We start from the raw sequence: 19,770 nt of genomic DNA, 5'->3' as shown, positions 1-19,770 counted from the left end.
AAATATATGTATCCAGATAATTAATTCCTTTTCTATTATAATTATAAGTAAATTCGAGGAAATCTGTAGGTTGGTTCATATATACCATAATCTTCTCTATTTCTTTCTCTGGCCCATCCCACTGGATAAAAATATTGTCCAAAAACCTTACATGCCTTTTTATCCTATGCCAGAAAGGGCCATCTATTATATACCTGGTCTCCCATCCCAGGAGAACCAGGTTTGCATATATGGGGGCACACGCCGCCCCCATAGCCACACCCCTGATTTGTTGATAATATTCTCCTTCAGAATAAAGGAAATTATTTTCAAGTATTAAATCCATAATTTCACTTATCAGAGTAACCTGTTCACGTGTAAAATCTGAAAAACCAATGTTTCCTCGAATAAATTACTACCTTCCTCTTTAGGTATAACAGTGAAGAGGTCCTTTACATCAACTGTTAAAAAAATTAAATCCTTATTCAATAATTCTTGTTTCAAAAGCCCCAAGAATCCTTCACAAGATGTTGTACTTTACCCATAATATGTTGCAATGAAGTATCCACAAATATTGCCAGTGGGTGAGTTTTTGAACCACTGGCTGCTACTATGGGTGACTTGCATTTTTAATTGACAAGGTTATTTAAATGCTTTTGACTTTTATATGAATGTAGTCTGATGAAGTCTCACTTGACATGAGATGAAAGCGCTAAATACTGTGTGTATTTATTAAATATTAAATTCACAGCTATTGGTGTGCTGTCTTGGAACCAACTACTTTTTATTATTTTTACAAGCATGTAATATATCCCAGTTCTACAGCTTTTTGTCCTATCCCAAGATAGATGCTTAACTTTTCACAAAAATTAGTTGCTGTTCTTTTCCCCAGAGGGAAATACACACATTTTTAATAACTTTTTTTTTGCAGCATTACACTCCAGCTTGACATAAACAATCACAGATCCTGTTTTCACACAGCAGAACAATTATATCCACATTTTATATTATATATATATATATATATATATATATATATATATATACATATATATATATATATATATATATATATATATATATATATATAAAATATATACATTATACAATTACAGAAAAACAATCATAAATTTCCTGCACTTTTCTGTTACTAAAAAACACATTACAAGTTCAATAACATATTTGCATTTCAAAATTCTATTGCAGACCTTCTAATAGAACAGGAGCAGGTTTATATACATACCTCAGTCAGCATTATTCCATCTTCAGCATCATCATCGCTATGATCTTTGTTACCATCTTCATTGTTGCCATCTTCATCACATCTTTGCATCATTATCATCATCTTCATTGTCATCATCTTCAGTATTATCAATGATGTCATCATCTTCAATGCATGAAAAGATAGCTAACTTACACTGTCTTGGTCTAAACCATTTCTCTAGAAATATCATTATCTTTCAGTAGTTCCTAGCAGTGCAACCTTTTTATATCTGTTGCCTATGTGATCCATAAGCAGCACTTCACACATGTACAATGCATTTTCCATGGATCTTATCTCCAAATGAGATCCTCACACAGATCTACAATTATTAGAGTCATGATCCCTCTAGAAGCCACCTGAGAGACAAAGCCTGGACTCTGTTTTGAAGGTTGCAAAGCTAAAACTCCCAGTCTAGATATGAAAGCCATGTATTTGCACTAATGATAGAACTGGATTAGCAGTTCCATCTTCACCACCATACCCTGGCAGTTCCATCTTCACCAAGAAAAATATATAGTGAACCAAAGATAAAGTGGAACCAGCAAAAAGAAAAATCCTAAACATCATATATATATATATATATATATATATATATATATATATATATATATATATATATATCAATGTAATGAAATTATAGTTGGTTTATGAACATATTAGCTCTAACAATAATTTTGATAAACTGTTGATTAAATATGTTTAACTATAAATACATGTTTATGGAATAGAAAGAAAAAAATGTATAGTTCAATTCATATGTATTTATATGGTGTCAAGTGCAATATGTGTTTCACCAAGTTTTGTAGTAGTCAGTAATTTAGAAAGTTTCTGACTTATTGAAGTGTAACGTATTTCTTTAAGATCTTTTGATCTGAAATCTACTCAACTGTTCTTCTCTTAATTATTTTATTAAGTCTGATTTATGATATGTAGGCTGTGTCATGTGTTTTAATCTACTTTAGGTATAAAGGATGTGATATCCTGACTAGAATTTTATCTAACACTGAAGAAGGACTTTTTGTCTGAAAGCTTTGTTTTAATAAAATCTTTTGGTATAGCGTGTGTGGAACCTGCTTTTGTTTGCTGCTTTGGATTTTTCTTTTTCCTGGTTCCACTTTATCTTTGGTTCACTATATATTTTTCTTGATTATTTAGTTATTTTTGTTAACCTTTGAGCACTTTGCCTTCCATTTTATAAGATGTCACAGCCTACTAGCCATCAGAAAGATCTAAAAAACTTTTTTCAAAACTTGCTTGCAAGAGAGAATCCATTGTTGGACTGTATAGTTACAATGATGGAGGGAAATTCAAAAGTAATTAAAACAACCTCTGAGAAAAGTGAATTTTTGATCTCTCTAAAGACTCTGGAAAATAAGGTAATAACCTTTAAAAAACTACAATGGCAAAGATTTAGTTTTAATACATACTTGGAACTGGGTATTGTCCTACGAGGACTTCGTGTTCTTAACATGCCTTCTTATGGGAACACATATCCAGACCTTCTCAAAAAATGGCAAGAACTGAATATTAATCTCAGTTTGAATTATATGAGGCTTATGAATGACTTCTTGCCGAAAGAACAAGAATTATGTAAGGAAATAGAAGAGATGGAGAGGAAATTGTCCAGTTCAGCCTCATTTCAAGAAAATGTAGGCTTGTATGATGAAATGTTAAAGAAGTTAACTGTTCCCGATAACCAACTTGAGAATACTAAACATAAAAAGATACATAGGGATGTTTTTGACTTTAGTAACGGCTGGATTTTTTCCTTGCCGGAACGTACAGTAACTCAACAAACTGCATCTAAGTTAACTTCCAATAAATCTAATTCAAAACCTCAATTCCATTTAAATTCTAATGCCTGTGGCTCTATGCATGAGCTAGACGTTTTTTCAACTGATGGAAATCAATCAATGCTTCTTACGAATACCGAATATGTATCCTAGAGTGATGGACTCCCTGGCCAATCAAATGAGGAGGGGGTGGCGTCTATTGAATCCTCTACGTCAGCGTCGTCAAATGAACGCATAGCTTGGAGAAAGGAGAGGTCGAACCAACAACCTTTAGCATCCATCATTAATGAAAACCACAGAACAAGACATAATCCCATTTTTTTTAGAGGGGAACCAACTTATTGCTATCAAGTTACCAGAGCAAGTAGTACGGAAAGACCGAGATGTCTCAAGACGTCACTCACAATCCAGGGGAAGAAGTAAACAAGGTCCAGTAACTCGCAGCAAATGCAACGAGTAACGGTTGATGAGACTGGTAATATTAATGAGACCTTTAACATAAAGTGCCTTGATGAATTTTCTGTTTGTAATTGTGTACAACCTGTTCATGTTAATAATATAATTACCACGAATAGTGGACAAAGTTATTTTGAAAAGCAAGTCAATGGAACTGATTTTTCTGATATTACTAATGTGTATAATTCAGAATTTGGTGCTGCACACATAGAAATAACTGTAGATGCTGATGAATTTTTAGATAGGCAATGAGTTTGTTTGAATTTTTAAAGCAAGAGTAATGCAACAGTTAAAATGTCTGATACTAAAAGTATGTTTAGACAAGGGGCACAGAACTTTGAGCATGTTATTGATAGTTATGTAAGTTTATATAAGCTAGATGAACCTACCGAAACATCTATACTACATATAGCAAACGAAAACCAGGTTAAAGGGTTGAATTTTGAAAATCATCAGACTGTTTATAGTAATAATAACTTAGATATGATAGCAACAACTTCTTATTCTAATGGTCTCGCTGTAACCAATGACTTGGATAATGATGAACATGGTTTTATTAATACTTCTAACTTGAGTGATATGGCAATAACTCATGTTAAAGTTTATACAAATGAGCTAAGTGAAAATGAATCAACTGAGATAGCAAATGTATGTATGTCTGACTACTTGAAGGAAGGTGGTTTAGATGTTGTGTTGGCTGGTGATATTGAAACAATAAATGAAGTAAATGATACAGCTGCAATTAACTTTACAAATGATAAAACATTAAATAGAAATGAAGGAATACCTTTGGAGAGCAATAGATGTGATAGTGCATTTAATAATTATGCATTATCTGATGTAACTCATAAGAGTTTTGTGGTAAATTTATCTAATTACCAGTTAACTGAAATAGAACTTTCTTTACTTTCCAAGGGGCTTAAATTTATTCCAATGTGCACGGATAATGTTGTGAATGCAGTGACTGATCTAAAAATATTTACACGTAGTCTTAACTTGAAAAACATTTTTAAGGATTCTAACCCTAGTGTAGAATATGGATGTAAGAGAAGTAGTAGTAGGTTCATTCCCTACAGTGATCCAGTTGTGACGGTTTTCAATGATATATGTGAAAAGCAAATTAGGGAAATTTATGAATGTAATTATTATAAAAAAAAACAAATAATCTAATTAGGGAAGAAACTGAAGCACTTAAGAACTTACAGAAGAATAAAGACTTGATAATTAAAGAAGCGGACAAGGGTGGTAGCATAGTTCTGATGAATATGGTGGACTATCTTAAAGTCATGGATGATTTAGTCTTTGATAGAGCTACATTTAAATTAGTATCAGATAGGAACATAAATTAGATTATCACTAAAATTAATATGGCCATCTGTGATCTACAGCTTTTAGGTGCTATAGATATTGATACTTTCAACTTTTTCACTGTCCCATGTCCTGCAATACCTATCCTATATGGCCTCCCAAAAATACATAAATCAAAGGAGAAACCACCTATGAGGCCTATTGTGTCAGGTCAAGGATGGGCCACTGAGCCTTTATCAGTATATTTGGAGAAAATCTTGAGAAGTTATTTGATTAATGTTCCTAGTTATATTAAAGACGCGGGAGACTTTCTTACACTGTTTACATGGTATAATGAAAGTTTAGAAAATAATTTTCTATTAGTAACACTAGATGTTAAGTCCCTTTTCACCATGATTCCAAATGAATATGGAATAGAGAAAATAAGAGAAATTTTGTTGGAATGTGGCCATCTCCCTGCTAGACGTATAGAAACAATTTGTGAAATTTTGGATTTAGTCTTACAAAATAATGTGTTTGTATTTAATAAACAGCTGTACCAACAAGTCTCTGGTATAGCTATGGGAACAAATTGCCAACACTTATGCAAATTTGACCTTAAGTAGATGAGAAAAAGAAAATATATTTAGTCAAGCAAATAAGGATATACATAAAATATTATTCTACAAACGTTTTGTAGATGATATTTTTTTAGCTTGGCATGGCACTAGTGATGAATTAATAAATTTCCATTCTTATTTGAATAGTGTGAATGATTTTTTGAAGTTTGAAATAAACTATTCAGATTCAAGTATACATTTCTTGGATGTAACTTTGTCCATTACAGCAAATGGGTTAGATACCAATATATACAAAAAAGAAATACAAGCAAATAAATATTTACATAAAACAAGTATGCATGCTAAACATGTTTTTAAAGGTATCCCCAAAGGCAATATCTACATGCTGGTAGGTTAAACACCTAAGATGAAGTATGCTGCAAACAGATGCAAGATATGACTGATGATTTTGTAGAAAGAGGTTACGATCTAAAAGATTTGGATGTGGCCAGAAATGAAATAATTCCTACGAGACAGGGGAGGACAAAGCCCTATTTTTCTGACCAGGATGGTACTTATGCTACACACTCCTTGTCCGATAATGGTTTAAGGTACTTAATAACCTTTATTAGGACAAGTAAAAGTATAGAAGAAGTTATCAGAAAAAAATGGTATATACTAAAAGCTATGCCAGGTTATGGTAAATGGATTCTAGATATACCATGTTTTACTTATAGAAGTTGCAATAGTCTTAAAAAACATTTATGCTATAAGGACTTTAATCTAAATAGAACAGAATCCATGTTATATAATAAAAAAGGCACTTATCCATGTTATACTTGTGTATGTTGTGCCAGTATAGTCACAATGACTGAATTTGTACATCCATGTAATGGGAAGAAATTTGAATTACGTTGTACAGCTACATGTAATACAAGTAATGTTATTTATTTAGCCTTGTGCCAACAATGTTCATGTTTTTATGTTGGCAAATCAACAAGAAGGCTAAGACATAGAATTGTGGAACATAAATCAGAAATAATAAGAAAAGTAGCTACAAATTGTTTAGCCCAACACATACAAGAGTTAGGTACGACACATTCTTTCTCTTTTTGTGTAATAGATATTCTTATTACCAACATTAGACGTGAAGATATGGTAAATAGGTTGGATACAAGGGAATATGAGTGGATTATTTGTTTAAATGCTGACATTCATCCTGGTTTGAACAAACAAGTTACAATTAAACCTATTTTGAAGAAAAAACAACAAGTAAAATAAACATTCATTATTTTTAAGTATTGACAATATGTATTGTATTAAATGTTCAGGTTGATATATATATATAAATGTAATGAAATTATAGTTGGTTTATGAACATATTAGATCTAACAATAATTTTGATAAACTGTTGATTAAATATGTTTTACTATAAATACGTGTTTATGGAATAGAAAGAAAAAATGTATAGTTCAATTCATATGTATTTATATGGTGGCAAGTCCAATATGCGTTTCACCAAGTTTTGTAGTAGTCAGTAATTTAGAAAGTTTCTGACTTATTGAAGTGTAACATATTTCTTTAAGATCTTTTGATGAGAAATCTACTCAACTGTTCTTCTCTTAATTATTTTATTGTCTGATTTATGATAGGTAGGCTGTGTCATGTGTTTTAATCTACTTTAGGTATAAAGGATGTGATATCCTGACTAGAATTTTATCTAACACTGAAGGACTTTTTGTCTGAAAGCTTTGTTTTAATAAAAATCTTTTGGTATAGCGTTTGTGGAAGCTGCTTTAGTTCCATCTTCACCACCATACCCTCCCTTCCTACGGCACCGCTACTTCGCCTGTGTAGGACCAGTGCAGTCAGTCCTCCAGTGATGTTATCTTATGAGTCAAACATCAGCATGTTGGCTCCTATTTGCCTTCTAAGCCTTAGCTGTGAAGGACTTATGCCTGTAGCACTATATGCCATTAGAGCACCATGAGGATCTAATTGTCTCAGTATCATTTCTGGCTGTTTACGCTGTTCTGTCAGTTTACTTTAGCTTATAATTTTATAGTGGAAATGCTTATAGTACATTTCACTGTACATACAAACACTCTAGCAGCTTTATTTCACTTATCATCACAGTGTTTCTACAGGTATACTGAATGTGTCCTTTTTCCTCACACTGCAAATAATCTTAACTCTGCACCAACCTTCAAATACATGATGTCCCTTTTTCCCACAACACTAGCACTAGCAGTTGCCCTATAATTTTAAGCCTTTTCTCCAAAGGCATCTTGTGTACTTCGATTTATGCACATAAATCTATGAAATCTGCATTTATGCACATGAGAAAATGTAATAAGGGATCTGGAGACCCAAGTAGATAGTAATCTCTCCTTTGATAATCATATTGCCAAGGTGGTTAGAAAACCCTTCTATGTGGCCCACCTAATCACAAAAGGGTTCACATCTAGAACAAAAGAGGTTATTGTGCCCCTTTACTCATCACTCATCAGACCCATCATAGAGTACAACGACCCATTTGGGGTGTACCTTACAAGACATCTGCAATGGCTGGAAAGACCACAGAAGTACCTCACCAAGAGGATTACTGGCCTCAAACAGATGTCCTAAGCACCCCGACTGAAGAAACTCCAGCTGTACTCGGTTGCATACCACTTACTCAGAGGTGATCTCTGCCTGACATACAAGGCCATGTCCAGCCCAGAATTGATGTACATGCTCCACCTAAAAAAAAAAACAAATCCCCAAGAGCCACATGATCTAGGGATCTAAACCTCACCACAACGATAAATAGGACATGCTGGAGGGATAGATTCCTGTCCCAGAGGCTCCCCATGCTTTGGAACAGGATTCCAATCTACATTAGGCAGAGCCCCTCACTAACACTCTTCAAGAGAAATCTTGACGAGTGGATGGGAAACAGAAAACTTACCCCGGGGATCACTGCAGTGGCTCTGCTGGACAGAGGCACAGGGAACTAATGGCTCTGCTGGACAGAGACACAGGAAACAAATCTAAAGGGGTGGTGAAACACAACACATTCTGGCTAGGCCTACAGATGCCCTTGGGCAGATAGCTTAGTACTTACCTATGAACCCATGAACCTATGAACTGCTGTAATTCTTTAGCTAATTTCATTAACTTTTTTATTTCAGTGTTTTTTGTTATGTTAAGTTTGCCTCAGCCATTAAGAACTTCTGTATTTTAGCTGCAGAACCCATGAGTCAGTCTATCATGAAGGGTGTCATGTAATGCCTTCTTAATTTCATAGTGTTTAACAGATTATTTAATTGCTACATCTCGGGTATGGTCTCACCTCGTTAATTTCTTTTATGCAGACATAATCTTTCTGCTATAATTATGAATTTGGGAAACAAATGAGTTACCAGAAGCTTCACAATCTCACTTTAAATATTGATGCCTGATTTGACTGATTGGATCAAACAGTATAACAACACCAGCAGAGCTGTATCTGGCTCATCTAGCTCCTGGTGCTATTCCCTAATCTGATGTCCCTCAACTCTAAGACTTGAAAAGCAAATTAAAAAAAAAAAAGGATCTCTGATCTGACTAGTGCACCTTTATAGCAAGCCAGATTCCTTTTTGCATGCATTCCTTAACTGAAACTCTTTAAAAAAAATGATTGTTTCTCGATCTGGAAAGTAACCAAAGATTAAAAAAATTAGTAATATTCTTTCTTAAAAAAATGTAACATATAGCAAATGGCTTGCTACAACTTAATCCACATAGGCTTCAATTATTCATTTCAGCACAGGCATTTAGAAATACTTTTACAGAAATTAATGCTGCTGCTGCTGCACTTGTACAGAAATTAATGTTGTTCCTGTATGATCAAAGAATCGGCATCCCCCAATCATGTCCCCTAACATCTTATGCCCATAGTGACTACTTCCTTTACACAGCCCTAGCTACACATCTAAACCCAAAGGTTTTAGCTCCCACTGCACTTTAAAAAGCTGCTACACTTTTTCATCTTCAGTTCTATTTATAAAATTATAGAATCATAAAATCATACAAAAGGCAACTGGACCAGGAGGCCATTAACACCTTGCCGAAGGCCTCACCCACTTTTCAAGGGAATGCCCATCCAATCATCTACCTCCCTTTTGAAGGAAGACAGTGAATTGCACTGCTTAATTTGGAATGGAAGATTGTCACAGAGAAGGGGTAGGCTCTGCATGACAAGTCTGTTTCTCCACTTCTTTGTTTTTATTTGCATGAGTAAATTTTGGTCTCTGATCCTAGTATTTCTAGGATTGTTAGACTTTTTATAAGAGGTCTTGTACTACTAGATCCTTTATGGCCTGATAAAAGAAGCACATATAGTCCTTTAGGAATCTATAGGATACTGAATATAGCAATAATGCTTTCTCTTCTGGTAGCTCAGGTTCCTTAAGCCCTTGATCTTTTTAGTTAGGGACATCTGTGGTCTTTCCAGTTGATTTATGTATTTTAGGAGATACATCCCAAAGGGGGCATTGTATTTTATGATAGGCCTAATCAGTGTGAAATACAAGGGGGTGAGGACTTCTTTAGATCTTGAAAATATACCTTTAGCAATGTGTTGCACAGTGTAAAACGACTTTCTAATTACAGCTCCAAAGTGATGGTCAAACAAGGGGAAACATATACCCATGTTCCAAGTTCTCTCACTACTTTCTCATTTAGAAGTGGAGTTTTGTCTGTACTGTAAGCTGGAGGAAGGGGTTGTTTATCGAATGTGACAATATTATACTTTTTGGCATTTAATTCAAGTCCGTTTTTTAGTACACCAGTTATTAACAAATGTAAACTGATGTTGAAGTGTCTGTTTGTTGGAGGGGGTTTGAAGATGACTCCCATTTTACAAAAATCCATAAATGTGGTAACTAGAGATCCTAATTTGTGATTTGGAGATCAGAGAAGTAGATGCAGCATAGCAGAGGCCCAGAGAAATATCCCTGGGACATGGGAAACTGCACTGGTCACCTTCATGCTCTCTGGAGAAGCACCCACCACTTCCACTGTGTGAGTTCTATCCTTCAACCAATTTACATTCCATCTAATTACACAAGGTACAGTTTGGAGTGCATTTAGTTTGTTTATTATGTTGACATAATGTATTGTATCAAATGGCTCTGCAAGGTCAAGCTACATTGTATGGACTTGAATAAAGTTCTCAAACCATTCCCTGTAACACCCCACATTTTCGCTCTTTCATCAAAGAGTCAGTCTAAAAGGAACTGACATTTTGCTTCACTTTCTTTTTGTCTAAATTTTTGTTACTAGTGGTTCCTTTTTTTCACTACACTGTCTCACTCTTCCCTTAACCACATTACGTGTACTCATTTGACTGCTCCACATGTAAATTTTACATCAATAGAAAAACATTTTGAGGGGAAGATGGCAAAAGTCAAGTGGGATAAGCTGATTCTTCCAAATAAACAGGGCCATTTTGGGATTACCCGAATTGAAGGGGTATTTCGAAGCTACACAGTTAAGGCTCCTATACATAGCACAAGCAGAAACCTATAATTCAAAGTGGAAAGGGGCTGATGATCAAACAGGAGGGAAGCTCAATAAACAAGGGGAGAGTGGGATTTTGGATGCAAATCCTTAAGGAGAATAACAATAACCATAGAGAATACTATATTCATAAAGTAGCAGAAAGTATTCTAAGAACTAAGCCAGCACGTGAATTTAGAAAGGAGATTCTGACAGTAGGGATGACTGCAATTAGAGATGCAGACAATAGGCAAGAGGTATTGGAGAAAACTGGCAAAAGAACCAAGGTATTGGGAGCAAATAATTAAGACAGGGAAAGGTAATAAAATGGGAAGAGGCCAATAATTTATTTGGACTGCAGGCTAGAGATTGCCATCCCTATCAAGGATTGATTTCAGAGTACAGGCAAAGAGAAAGAAATAGGGATATCCTAAGTAAAAAATTAGCACTGGTAGAGTTTTTAGTAGACTGTAGAACAGAAGCTACTGTTAAAAAAGGAATAATTAGTAGAGCATAAAAAATATTGCATGATAACTATAAAAATCAATCAGAGGAAGTTAAAAAGGATTGAGAAGAGAGACCGGATAAGCAATTCACAAAGAAACAATGGGGGATATATGTATGTCTCTCAGATGTGCAACAAAGTCTAGACTATTTAGGATCTTTGCTTGGAAGTGTTTACATAGCTATTTTCATACCCCAGGTGGATTCCAAAGATTTTTTCCTCAGGTAGACAGCAAATGTTGGAGGTGTGATGGGGAAGAAAGAGGTAACTGGGAACATATTTTCTGGGAGTGTAAAGAGTTGGCAGACTTTAAAGATTCCCTTCAGACTGCTCTGTCAGAGTTATTGGGTGAGCAAATTGGTGCAACTAAAGAAATAATTTCTGAGCTATGTTACAGAATCAGAATTGTCTAGACATAGTAAGGCCTGAGTCTAATTATGGTGGCTTCCTAAAAATAAATTACTAAAAAATGGAACTCAAAGTCTAAACCAACTTTACTAGAAGTATTGACTATAGTAACAGAAATAAAAACAACTGGAATTGGGATCTTTAGGAAAGGGTAGGAGCAGATTACATATAAAAAATGGGAATTGTGGGAACAATACATGCAGAGGAGGAACAAGGTTTAAAACCTATGTAATGTTTGACAATGACTGGATAGATTATAAGTGATGTATAATGTTTGCAACTAAAATTATGTCAATATGGTTTGTGATATGCAATGTTTGCAACTAAAATTATGTCAATGTTGTTGTTTTTCTTTTGGCTTTTCCCAGTTAGGGGTTGCCACAGCCGAACTCCAGTCCGCTAATGATTGGCAGTAGGTTTTTACGGTGCCAGCCCGATGCCCAACCTTCAATGAAGGCACGCCGATTCACGCATGTCTTTCGAACTCCACTCGACTACGGGGAGGACATGCAGACTCCACACAGAAGTTGCTCCAGCCAAGAATCGAACCTGTTGCTGTGAGGCGACAATGCTACCGCTGCACCACCGCGGCTGTCAACTAAAATTATGTCAATATGGTTTGTTTTAATTAATATAAATGTATGATTGCCTATGTAATGCATGATAATTTAATAAAGATGTTTCTTTAAAAAAAAAAAAAAAGAGAGCGAGAGAGAACAACATTTTTCTTACTTTCTTATTGGTTTTACCATCTCACTTGGGTTTCATAGATATGGGCAGTCATCTTTACTAAAATTTTATTATAATTTGGCATTTTCTTAGTATTAAATAGTTTAGGAGAACTATTCACTGTCATGCCTCTGTACTGCAGCCTGATACATAGACAATCAGTTTACAACAATTGCAAAATCTCAGTAGCCCTAAACACAGCAACTGTAGGAAATCCAAAAAAGTACTTATAATGCACACCCTTAAAATTTGTTTTCATTGAAGGGTGACAGGGATGGCAGGGGCCATAGCTGTCCCATAGTGAGACTGAGTGGTAATTTGATTTTAATGCTAGCCTGTACTCCTGTCTCTTTAGTGCAGTAAAACAGGGGTTGCAAAGAGCTTGGACATGGGCATTTTTTTACACATCAGAGCAATCACTGTTAGCTTCACTCCCTTTATGTTAGGTTACCCCTAACATTCATAAGGGTCAAAGCATACGCAGTGACTCCCTCCCTCTTTCCCTAAAAAAGCAAGCAGACTGTCATTTGCTCCCTCCCCTCAACTGCCTTCCAGTCTCCAGGCTGTTAGCCAAACCATGGTGTCTGGCAGTATATATATATATATATATATATATATATATATATATATATATATGTATATATATATATATATATATATATATATATATATAAATAAATATATATATATATATATATATATATATATATATATATATATGTGTGTGTGTGTGTGTGTGTGTATGTATATAGAGCTGCCCCCACTCGTGTTGGCTGTGCATGGTTTTGTGGGAACTCTAAGTCTGGCAGTTGGTCCAGAGTGTTAAGTCTCTCTGCTGTTAGTGATCTGCTTCATGTAGTCAAGGTACAGGGTTCGATTCCTTCCCTTTCCATTTGCTTAATATGTGACACTGAGCAAGTCACTTAACCAGACCATGTGCCTACATTGCACCTGAAAAGGGACAGTTATACCCAGTGGGCTTAGCTGGTTTTAAAAAAAAAATCTGCTTGCATTATCCTTTAGCAAGGTGAGTTAGTTTGTAATGTTTGTTTTTATCCTTCAAATTTCTGGTAACACAAAGAACCTCCAGTTTATTTATTTATCTGTTGTTGACAAGGCTAATCCCACTAGGTCAGTGGCCTTTTTTTCTATTAATCCTAACTATGATGCTTGTTAAATTCCCCTTTGTGTTTTCCTTTTATCTCTGATCTTCTTGCCCTGATGAGCAGCAATATTTGAGACATAGCTCCCAGATAATGTGTGACTACTCTCTAAATCAAGCTATGTGGTGGGTAACATAATAACAATGCACTTGCATGCTTAGCTGATATCAACAGATCATAAACAATAGAGATGCTGCTGAACTAGTGTGGTTAAAGCATAGAATAGTGAGGCACTTCCACCATCTAGGACTTGGACGTTTGTCTACAATCTTAAACTGTCATATTAAATGTATGCAAATGCAATGTACTGGGCAGAATGGGAGCTGCTTACTGCTTATACGTGCCACTATTACAGCTACCTTATGTAATACAGACATTTGACTTTTCTTATGGTTATTGTAGTTATACGGTGGCTGTATGAATTATAGCAGTGAGTGAGGGAACAAACATCCTTTAGGACAGGAAAAGAAAGGGGAATAACAGTGTGAAACTATGTAAGATTCATTTTCCCATCTCATGCGTATGGTATGGTGACAAACTGCATTACTACTGACCCTTGTTAAGGATTCCAAGTAAATTTGTAATGGAAAGAGAATCTTGGAGCACTTTCCAGAGTCACAAGACACTTTTGTTTTGAATGTAAGCTTACAGATAATGACAGTTTTGTACTAACTGTATGGAAGCTAGGGAATTGCTTACTCTTTTAACAAGCTATGTTCAAGCCTGATTTTTAGAATACACCTTTGAGTCCAGTGTACACATGAGCATGTGTGATATATACATACATACGTACACACGCACATATATATATATATATATATATATATATATATATATATATATATATATATATCTATATAGAGAGAGAGAGAGATCGTCATAGATACATAAATATTGATAGAAATGTGTGAAAATATGTGAGTGGTGTGTGTGTGTGTGTGTGTGTGTGTGTATATATATATATATATATATATATATATATATATATATGTGTGTGTGTGTGTGTGTGTGTGTGCGTGTGTGTGTGTGTGTGTGTATATATCTGTACATACGTGTGTGCATGTGGAGATGTATGCTTATGTATATATTTAGGTTTGCTTTTCTCCAGTGAAAAGTCTCTGCTGAGGCTGATCTGCATTTGTGCAGTCTGTTCATTATCTCACATTTTCTTTGTACAGCATTCTGTACCTTAATTTACTCCTTTCCTTTTTTGTATTGCAAGCTATTTCTCCCCCTTCCTCCTTCCTATCTTATTCTCTCTCTACCCCCCCCCCCCCTCCACCCTGCCTCATGCAGCACTGTCAGTCTGCTAAATCCTGCATGTAAGATGCTGGTAATATTTCATTTAGTTTCTTCCCATTCCCCACTCTTTAGCCTTTCTCCTGACATCCATCCTGACAGACATTAGCTCCAAATGGCGGTGACGGACGGATGAAACCCCCCACCAGTAGAAAATCAATAATTCTGACCTTTAACTGGGGCCTACAGATCCCCAATGCAAAACGTGTTTAGCTCAAAGTGAGAAAAAAAATGATCCGCCACGATTAATTTGGAGATTCTTGACAGGCGTGCTGTTGAGGACCCAAGAAAAATGGTCCTCTGCAGTGAATTATACCTTCCTGGTGTGTCTGCATTGCTAAATCTATGCAAGTCATGTTTAAATAAATATTCTTGTTTTCCCACAGCAGTGTCTGAGCACATGAAACTAATTTCAGCCCCCCCAGCCCCCAGCCAATTTGATTAATATGCTGTGGAAAGATATACAGTGATTGTACGTGGGGGGAGACTTTGTAAGAGGTATATTACATACTACCCCCTCATTGCAATGCTGATTTATATTACTGCAGATATAAATTTTATGAGCTCTGTTCAGTTCTTTGATTTTCCAAGCAGCAGAAATATTGTCAGTTTTGTCTTTTATCGCTTATGAGTGCTTATGCTTACTATCCTTGCTGTTTCCCAGCTCCATATATTAATTAGTCAGTAGAAGGAATGGGTAAATGTTGGGACTTATGTTTTCTCTGCCTCCTATACAGTGACACAAAGAAACCATCAGCAGAAGATTTTGGGGTAGCTCTGGAAAACTAGCATTCCAGGAATCAGGAAGGCATATAATTATCAGCCTTGTGTTTGCTTTGTCCCCTCCCCAAGAATATCAGAGCTGGGAACATTGTTAAGGTACCATCAGACCAGAACTGCATGTTAACATCTAATCCCCTAACTATAAGCATGTCATGCTTTCTGTATTATATCTTAGCCTAACATTATTTCTCTTATCTGCATGTGTGGTGTATCATTAATGCTACTTAGGAACCTGCAAAATGGTCATTCAGTTAAATCAAATCATTCCATATAATTTTCATTGAAAGCCAAACTCCTCCCAGGCTGAAATGGAAGGGTCTGGAGTAGAACATTGGCAGGCTAATAATTTGACATTGACCAGAAAGAGCTGCCACCTAGTAACAGGGCTTAAACATGGTAGATGTGGTCAGTAGGAATTAAATTGGACAAGAATCACACTGACTCATACACTGACCAGAACTGGTTGTTATCTAGTAAGAGGGGTTAAACTGGCAGGAATTGCAGTAACCGTACACTGCCTTGAAACAAATGTTACCTAATAACAGTAGTTAAATTGTGCAGGAGTTGTGGTGGCTCCCACCTGTTACTATATGCTTTCCTGCACATTTTGCATTCTGTTATGAGAAAGATGCATATGAATGACAATTTTAGCATGTCACTAACTAAAGCATTTTCTGTGTAACTTTTGCATAACATGCAATGCATTTGTTAATTCACTAATCTAAAACCTTCATGTATCAAAGGCTGGAAACCATGACGTAGCCAGACATGTGCCACATGTACTACAGCATATACTTTTTGTTTGTAGTAATGTATTTATATGAGTTGTGCTAGTATTTAAATTAAAAAGCTATGATATGACAATTCTTTTATTTTCTTAAGGTATATAATTTAGTTTAATATTCTCTTTCACAATGCCAGGCTGGATAAATGGATTTTTGTTAAGACTGATTTTTCTGAAGTGTTTTTTTAAGCATTTAGAATGTATGCTGTCCAGAAATATGCAATTTATAGGGTGGGCGGGGCTGCATGTGAAGGGGTAGGAGGCTCCATTCTGCAAATGTGTGTTTAGTTTTAAAAATCCTGGCTACACTTCTGGTCAATCTCGTTTCTGGAAGTCCAGAGAATAGACTTGATTCCATTTAGTTCATCATTTTCCCTTTTTTTTTTGTTTCATAAAAATGTTTTAGGAATGACTTTTAAGCACTGGTAATGTAAACTGATTTGGTCAGAGTCATGCTATGAAGCTAATATTCATAAACTCAGACAAGCCAGTAAATGCTGAATGCATCAGTTGTATTCATAGCTCATTACGTCAGCTTTTAAGAAACACTGATAGCCCATTTTGATAGAGGCAATATTCTAGGCAGGATAGTCTTAGATTCTAATATAGTTGCAATTGTTGTTGTTGTGTCTTTCGGCTTTTCCTGGTTAGGGGTCGCCACAGCGGAACTCTGGTCCGCTAATGATTGGCAGTAGATTTTTACGTGCCGAGTTGCCGGCCCTAACACAACCTTCAACGAAGGGACGCCCATTCACGCATGTCTCCACACAGAAGACGCTCTAGCTGAGAATCGAACAGGACAACATCTTTCTGTGAGGCGACAACGCTACCGCAGCACCACCACCGCAGGGTCTTGTCTACTGTCCAGTTTGTAGCTCTGCTATAGCATGAATTCAGTTTGGATGCAACAAGTCAGATTTTACACTTCAATACCACACTGAGTGTTCTTCTGGAATTATTTAGTAGTTTTCATTTCTTGGTGTGGGGGAAACCAGTTTATTGTTTTGCCATAATAATAATACCAAACGAGTGCCACTTTTCCCTAATTCTATACATACCCTAGCTTCCCTGCTCTAGAAGTGAGTTGTAGCCATCACTCAGTAGTAAATTGAAGTATTTTTTAGTTTCATAACTTTTGCAGTAAAAATATCAGACAACAGTTAGTAATAATGCACGATGGATTGTTTGCGGAACAATACTGTATAGCATTAGGTATAATTAGGCACAGAGATATAAGCCAAGTGGGCTATCGCCCCAAGGAGTACAGTGTACACCATACATACACCTAGAAGTACCAGACTCCATATACAGGCCATGTTCATTTTCATTTGCTTTGATACTTTGAGCAATATCTTGCAGTTCTGTAAAACATAAGTGGACAGAACAAAGTTGTAATAAAATAAAACAGCCTGCCAGATAAATGCAGAAATATATCACTGGCTGTGTTACAGTTCATTATCCTATTTAAGTATTCATTGTTCACACTGTCTAATTTGACTAAATCTACCTTACCTAGTTGCTTAAAACTTCCTGCTCAAGGCAGTGCCAAGCCATCTACAGATGTTATCATTACACTCCCATCAGTAGAGTTTTCCCCTTACTTAGAAAACAATCCTGGGTTGCCTGCCTCCTTAACAGTTATCTTCTTATTGTGGCAAACATTGTAAGCCTAGTTCACTTTTCATGTCACTGGCCATATTATTTGAAATGGTTGTCGGGACCCAGCTGTGCTTGTAGCTTAATAAATATGGACAGCACAATAACACTCATCATGGCTTTGGAAATGAAATGGCATTAGCAGGCACAAATCAGATCTGCAACTTATGTCTTAGAAAGACAAACACAACCCACTTCTAATCACTCTGTGAAGGCTTTGTCACAGTGCTTAATGCTCCTCTTGTTGACATACTAAAGTTTTGAATTTTAATTGTATAATTTGATTACTGGGTAAGTGGGCTGCTCCAATGACCCTTCTCAGCCACAACCTCATCCACAAGAACAGGATTAAATACAACATATAATGCACAGTGGTGGATTATGCAGTGGTGCAGATGTAGTGTTGTTGCCTCACAGCAAAAGGTTCTCCAGTTCGACTCTTGGCTGAAGTGCCTTCTATGTGGAGTCTGCATGTCCTACCTGTGTTTGTGTGGGTTTCCTCCCATGTTACAAAGACATGTGTCTGGAGCATTTCTCCCTGGGCCTCTGCTGAAAATGGCTTTGTTTCAAGTCGGACTTTCCAGATAAACAAATATAAAATAAATAAACATGAAAAGCTTAGTGAACCGCCAGCATGTTTCTGGCAGAAAACCACAGTACCTAGAAAAAAAAAATCTATGTAATCACAGGGAAACATTTAGACTCCACACAGGCAGTAAGAAGTCAAGACTGAACTCTGCAAATATGAAGCAGAGGCCTTTCTACCAAGCTCCCATGTTGCCTTATTCAAGCCAGCATCACTGCATATCTGAAGGCTAAATGCTTGGCACTCCCCCTTTTGTGTACCTTATTTGTAACCTAATTATATGTAATTAATTCATAAATTCAGTATGCCAACAGCACTGCCTTGCTGCCTTTTGGCATCTCCTGAACTGCAGTACAGAAGCAACTGCACAGAGCCTTTACTGTTATGGAATTCTGGGTGTCAGAGACCAGTTTGTTTTTTAAATGCAAAACAAAGCCATGGTTTTGATAATAAACATACTTGCAAACTAGTCTAACAACAAGAAACAACTGTGGTAGTGCCCAGATTCAAATACTTTGGCGTCACACTTAGAAGAGCAGGTTAATTAGTTTTACTAAATCTTCCAACTTACATTTAAATCCAGAATAGGCTGGGCTGCCTTCTGTACTTCAAGAACAGCATCTCCAAATATCTTACTACAGTAGAGAAGGCTAATCTGCCCTGATTGGACATTTGTGTAACCATATTACAGGGTTTGCTTCTAGTTTATATAGTACTTTGCTTCACTGCATGCAGTGACATATAGACTTCTCTTTCTTTACCTCTGCAAAGCTACCTACAAAACTCCTGCACTTGACTGCTTGCAGAAACCTTTCTGGACAAATAAGCCATCACACCCTTCCTGGGGACCTCTGCTGTTGTACTTTTTGAAATACAGATATTTGGCTTTCCTCTGTGACAAGTCCGTGTTAATCTGCTTCTTTGCTCTGGAGTGTCCTTGCAGAGGATATATAGAACTTTGCTTCCCTATGTTCCTTTATGTGTCAGTTCAAGCA

This window comes from Protopterus annectens, chromosome 9.part0 (genome assembly GCF_019279795.1).
Source record: "Protopterus annectens isolate FY-2018-M chromosome 9.part0, PAN1.0, whole genome shotgun sequence".
Classification (NCBI taxonomy): Eukaryota; Metazoa; Chordata; order Ceratodontiformes; family Protopteridae; genus Protopterus; species Protopterus annectens.
Note: the sequence above shows the minus strand (reverse complement) of the source record.